Source organism: Panthera uncia, chromosome B1, assembly GCF_023721935.1.
Source record: "Panthera uncia isolate 11264 chromosome B1, Puncia_PCG_1.0, whole genome shotgun sequence".
Classification (NCBI taxonomy): Eukaryota; Metazoa; Chordata; class Mammalia; order Carnivora; family Felidae; genus Panthera; species Panthera uncia.
This window is the reverse complement of record NC_064811.1, coordinates 54,801,166-54,808,099: the sequence shown is the minus strand read 5'-3', so window position 1 is coordinate 54,808,099 and position 6,934 is coordinate 54,801,166. Positions and strand designations below refer to the sequence as shown.

Below are 6,934 nucleotides of genomic sequence, written 5' to 3'. Positions count from 1 at the left end.
ATTATCTTTAGTCTTTTTAACCAAAGATCTTTTTTACTGGTTGCCCAGATTTAGGTAGGAATCCAGTAAGAACCATTCAGATTCCTGTAACAAAGGATATTTACAGGAAGGAATATTTTGTACTTCATGAGGGTTGTGAACTGTAAACACAAAGGACTTGCCTAAACACTGTGCTTAAGGGACTTGTCCAAATTTTAACTTCTCTTCCATCTGTATGTAGGTCATGGTTTGTGTCCTTCAAACTGGCTCCAGCTTCCTTATTTAAATCTTTGCTCTGGGGCGCCTGGATGGCTCAGTCGGTTAAGCGTCCAACTTCGGCTCAGGTCATGATCTCACGGCTTGTGAGTTTGAGCCCCACATCGGGCTCTGTGCTGACAGCTCAGAGCCTGGAGCCTTTCAGATTTTGTGTCTTTCTCTCTCTCTCTGTCCCTCCCCCACTCACACTCTGTCTCTCTCTCTCTCAAAAATAAATAAACATTAAAAAAAGTCTTTGCTCAAGAAATTATGATCCTACCAAACAACAAAACATACATTGTCAAACCCAACTTGCCAAGCCATTTTCAGTAATTTTCTACTTACTCCTTTCTGTAATCTTCCATTTCCATGTAGTCACCTCGTCTCTTTTTTGTTTCCCTTTTTACTTTTCCATAGTTCCTTTTTGTTCCCTGTCTGCTCTCCCTTTAAAAACATCAGTCACCTTTATCTTAGTTGGAGTTGAACTCATTTCATACTGGAATCTCTCTCCTCTTCTATAAATGGATGAATAAAATCTATCTTGCCACCTTTAACAACTGTTCAGTTGTGTTTTTCTTTGTCAGGGACACATATGTTCTATTTGATTGATTTTATTTTTTTTTTATTTTTTATTTTTTTTTTTCTTGAATTCATTTTTTTTTTATTTTTTATTTTTTAATATATGAAATTTACTGTCAAATTGGTTTCCATACAACACCCAGTGCTCATCCCAAAAGGTGCCCTCCTCAATACCCATCACCCACCCTGCCCTCCCTCCCACCCTGCCCTCCCTCCCACCCCCCATCAACCCTATACAGTAGATGTTTCTGAAAATGCTTGGTAAAAACAATCAGGCTTCTCACTCTTAAATCACAGAATAAGGCTCTAGTGAAATCCCTGTTTTTTTTCAGTTAGGAAATTATATATGTCAGTATTAAAGTAGAATTATTTGAGGATTTATACAATTAGAATTATAAACTGAGCATAATCCATCTATAGGTACCACATCTTCTTTGATTTGATGAACAGAATTGAAGAATCTCAAGATAAATATTGAAGAAGTGTTTGTCAAAAAATACATAGAGTTATTTCTCCCTTAGGGTGGGATGGGTTAACTAACACAATATGTTTAGCCAAGAGGAAAATATTTGGATATGGCACACATCTTACAACATGTGGAGGAGAATCTGTCACAACTTGATCCACAGTGGTTGAATTAAATAGAATGACTTTGCTTGTGCTTACTAGCTATTTCAAATGTTTACTACGCCTACTGTGTCTCAAAAGCCTACTCCCTGTTTTTTTCTTATTTTCTTTTTTAAACTTTTGACAACAAAACAAGCAACATTTTATGACACAGAAAGTAGCAATTACCACATAAGCCAGTAGGAATCCGATCACATCCAAAGAGTGGTCCTGGAAACAGGTGAGGTTGTAAGAAGCTGGCCGTAGGTGCTCGGCTCCTTTGTGCCGTGTGACAAACTCAGTCCAGAAGACTGCTCCATCCAAAGGCTTTAGAAGCTGATCATGATGAATGGTTGATAACCACATAGCATTCTCTTTGTAGCTGGAGGAAAATCAAATAATTTATAGAACAAACTGGAGAAGTATGTTGATTTTCATGTGGAGGGTAAAAATGAGTGCCACATAACCCTGGAAGAAAAATCTATCATTTTTCTTAGAGATGATTATAGAGATCTTAATGGGCTAGAATTTGCTAATGTCTAGGATTTCAAGCTGTGAAGAAAAAGAGAAGTTGGGCAAGGACAAGTATTTCTAGTTTAGAAAGGCAAGAAAAAAAAATGAAATACATGATTTCTGTGTGCAAATTTTGAATTATCCAGTAAGGAATTGTTAATAGATCTGTTGAGAAAGTTTCAAAATATTATTATAATCCAGAGATAGGATATAAGTCCATGATGAGGTTAATGGACATGTCCGGGCAGAGCTGATCAGGAGCTGGTATTGACATGATAGCAGTGAAATTAGTGATTAGAAGTGTGGAAGTGGATTGTATTGGCTTGAATCCTGACTCTGACACTTGTGTGCTTTTTTTAGTGTTTCTGTTCCTCGGGTTTTCATTTTTGAATGGATAGGAATAGTACTTTTCTTATCTGATTATTTTGAGGAATGATGTATTGATTCTTGGATTTGACCCTATCATTTGGTGACCCAGTTTGTGTTTGCTGTTGTGATTTTTCTTGTTGGTATTGTCATTTTAGAATCTGGAGAGTGCTCAGCATTCCACTTTCAGGCATTGCCAGTTTCATTGGTTTCTACTGTTGAAATGATTATGAACTAACAGACAAGGAAGAAGGCTAAATAAAGAGGGCTTACAAACTTTAAATCACAAAGTGCTATAACATGGGACTGTAGCGGTACAGTGGAGGTAATATCTGTCTCTGTCCTGTAAAAACCAGTGAGAATGCTGGGTTTTTGAGAGGAGAGAAGTAATCCTGAAACACATTTGTAATACAATAGGCAAAGACTATAGTGAAGAAGTTACTTACTCCCTACAAAGAATTTACTAGTACAATGTGTACCATATCACAAACATTCAGTATACATCAGCTAGTTTTCTTTTTTGGGCACAGCTTTACCTTATTAAAAATTTTAAAATGTAGAAAGACATCTATATTAGAAAGATGTGATTTGACATAAAACCACCAAATGGAAGATACAATCCTTAAAAAAAATGTGCTTCTCGTGGTGCTTATTTAAGATGAATAATAGTTGGACTAAATTAAAACTAGACAACATTGTTTTTAAAATGCAAATGTCCATTTAAAATGCAAATGATACTATAACCAATATATATTCAAGCAAAATTTTATTTCTAAAGTCATTATGAAACCAAAAAGAGAAAATGTATACATAATTATGATATTAATAATAATAGGAATAGTAACATCCTGAACTAATTTGGAAACCAAATATTTCTGATACAGAAAATTTGACTTTTAAAAGGAATATTCCAATATATCTCTTCTAAGTCAATTGCTTTTTGATTTTATGGTTCTTCTACCAAATAAGACAAAAACAAGTATAAACAAAATTAATAGAATTTAACTAAATTTATAAGTAGTGTTCACATAATTTTTAATCGAGTAAATTTGAAAGCCCTAGTTATTTATCATTTATCTGTGGTGGGAGCAAAATATTACCATAGAAAATTTTGGAAGTATTTAATGGGAATTTGCGACTGATCAGGTCATACTGGTTTACAGAAAGTAAACTATTTTAGACGAGTTTTAAAACAATTTAGTTCTCATGCTGAAAGAAAATCATAATTGTGCAGATTAGTACTATAACAGTACTAATCTTTTTTTTTTTTTCTGTTTACTTTTTTTGATTTTTTTTTGCATTTCCCATCTAGCTTGGGTAATGAAACTAGACTGGTCAGTTTTATTCCAGTTTCTGTAAAACTCAGTTTTCCTTCCTGGTTTTCTGAGACTTGTGTGTTGGTTCAGAGCCCTGTGGGGAGTGTTGGAAAGCAGGCGTACTCTGTACCTCCTGTTTTTCTGAACCTCGCAGATGATGCCAGTTTTGATATTTTCCTCCTTTTCCTTCTCCAGACGTCCAAACGGATTCTTTGGACAGAGGTGTTTGGAGAAACTGCTTTTGCGATTATACATGTCAGAGCCTAGACAAAGTATGTTTGAAGATACAGACACTAGTCTCTGCTCCTTAGAAAGCTTCTGGGTATAGTCTCCCAGTGTAGGGCATAGGGCCAGGTGTGTTGGTTGTTTTGATATTTGGCTGTTTTATTTCTCCTTGTTTTTTTGTATTATGGTTTGTTCTCTTGTTTTGCTTTGTTTTTCTTTTTTTTTTTAATGTTTTATTTATTTTTGACAGAGAGAGAGAGAGAGACAGAGACAGAGCATGAGTGGGGGAGGGGCAGAGAGAGAGGGACACAGAATCTGAAACAGGCTCCGGGCTCTGAGCTGTCAGCACAGAGCCCAACACGGTACTCGAACTCATGGACTGCGAGATCATGACCTGAACTGAAGTAGGACGCCCAACCAACAGCCACCCAGGCACCCTGCTTTGTTTTTCATTTTTGCCCTAATCCTTGGGTTTAAAGTTCAGGGCTGCAGGTAAGGGGCAGAGTGGCAAGGCCAGTACAAGTGGTACCCGTGCGAAGGAACCCAGCTGGCATCACTGTAACAACATTCATGGTTCCCGACTTCAACTTTGTTCTCAGTGCTTCCTCTTAATCTTTCTGTTAACCATTTCAGTGATTCTTTTTATTGATATTTCAAAATTTATCCACTATTCTTTGTTTTAAAATTTTTAAACATTTATTTTTGAGAGAGACAGACAGACAGAGTGTGAGTGGGGTGGGGGGTGCAGAGAGAGAGGGAGACACAGAAACCAAAGCAGGATCCAGGCTCTGAGCTGTCAGTACAGAGCCTGACTCAGGGCTCAAACCCACGAACCATGAGATCATGACCTGAGCTGAAGTCAAATGCTTAACTGACTGAGCCACCCAGACACCCTAAAATTTCTCCACTGTTTTTAAAACTGTTACAAACTTTTCCCCTAAAACCATTGAAGAAAATTTACTGTGCCACTCAAAATGGGTTATTCATGGCTATCTTCAAAACATTGAGCAGATCTTACTCATAATTGTGTTCATGTCAGGACTCATTTTTGCTCACCTGACCTTCATATTAGCATCTCTCTAGAAATAGTATCTAGTAAAAAAAAAATTGTACTCGTGAAGAATCATTAATGACTCACTTCAATGCATTGAGCAAATCTGTACTTGACATTGTGTTCAAGTTCAGTCTAACAGCTGCTTTTCTGGCCTTTATGTGAGTGATGTTACCGGGTTGATCCACAAGCAAAGGAATGCCCACCATTGGATCCCCGTGATAGATCATCAGTTCCACCATGAGTTATACAAGCTTCAGTTTTTGGATGACCTAGAATTGAGTGAATTTTACTAAAATTATTTTATAAGTCTTTAAAATGAGAAATGAGCATTATAATGCACTGAATCTAGAGGCAGTATTTTTTAGATAACAGAATATTATATATGTGAAATTGCATTTAAATTGCTTTCAGAGCTCAGAGCAAGAAGCATGTAAGTCTGCTGGAGAGGTAAATGAAGACTACATGAAAGAAGTGGTGTGTCATTTGAACTTCAAAAATGAACACAAGATTGGCAGGTGAACAAATTGGAAGAACATTTTGGATAAAAAGAAACATGTGCAAAAAAGCAGGGGGCATGTTGGAAACATTCTCTTAAAGTAGTGAAGTCATTGAGTCTAATATAAAGGACTTCAGGGCAGCAGAAAGGGTGATGGTGGTGGCACTGGAAACAGAATTAGGAAAATCCACATTTATTCATGAAACGTATTATTAATTAATGAAAAACATTGTATACTTTTTCCTATAGAAAATGGAGTACAATAAAAGCGCTGTTATTTTTCAATAGCATTTGAAATACCCCTGCAACTAGGAGAAAGATAGATAGGTGTATGGAGAGAATTAAAAGACAGCAACAATTTTGGAAGTTATTGAAAAATTCACCTGTGAAAAGTAATTACACCTGAAATAAAGGTATTTTGATTTGGGCCATAAGGAATGTAATGAAATGCCAACTCTTACATTTTTTCCTTAATTTTCCTAGGACTGGAAATAATAAAAATAACTTGTTTTATTTTTTAATATTTCAATAATAAATGCTCACTAAATTTGTTTTTTGTTGAGCTATTATCGCATTGCTCAGCTGTTATGTTTTCAGTTTTTGTTCTCCTGAGTCATACCGAGAAGGTCATTCTGGGGGATCCACATATACAGCCGAGAATTGATTGGGTCCTAAGGTTTCTGGCTTCTTGCCATCAAATCACCATAAAACCTGTTAAGATAAAGAAAATACTTTTCTGTAGTTGAACTTCAAAGTTACATCGTATTAGGATTCTAGGGTGATTCAAAGACATCCAGTTAAATCCCTTCCATATGATGGATGAAGAAATGAGGACAGGAGGTGTTAGGTAACGAGAACCAGTAAGACACTGTTATAATAGAAATGCTCATATAACATGTACATATTTTTTATGTTAAGTCAACTATGGAGTAAAGTCACATATTATGGTGTAGGCAAATCGTAGTGGCATAATCAATGACAAATTCAGATATTTAAGAAATTGTAAGACTGTCATGATTCTAGAGCAGAAAACAGTGGCAAATTAATCTACACATTTATGTTACTATATATACTAGCTCTCATTTTCTAAACTTAATATTAGCCTGTATTTGTTTTTGGCTCTTATAGAAGGGAATTTACTTATATCCACTTGTTTCTCAAGTTATTGCATGGAGTTTTGTATCTTTTGATATACAAAAAGGCTAATATATGCAATCAACTACTTATGAGAAGTATTTGTATTTCCTTATAATTCATAATTAATTCGGCTTAGGAAATAAATATAACTTCTTTTAGATTATAGATTGTTAAAACACTACCCCCAAGAAAAATGTCAATTGATAAGTTTTGACATGAATCCAGAGTATTAACACTACTGCTGGTTTGGAAATTCTTTCGATGTTGATAATGTATAAATAGCAGTGTGGCTGTTGAAAAAGTTCCAAAATTGTAATGCTAAAATTTATTCAGCTGACTTCTAGTACTTAAAAAATGAAGCACAAAGCATTGACGGCATTGTTTAACATGGTTTATGTATATACCAGT

At 35.5% G+C, this 6,934-nt stretch overlaps 1 pseudogene; it reads right to left on the bottom strand.

The window, feature by feature from the left end:
* Positions 1-1,482: 1,482 nt before the first annotated feature.
* The window catches only part of LOC125922363 (UDP-glucuronosyltransferase 2B31-like), a 30,182-nt pseudogene continuing 24,730 nt past the window's right edge, over positions 1,483-6,934 (bottom strand).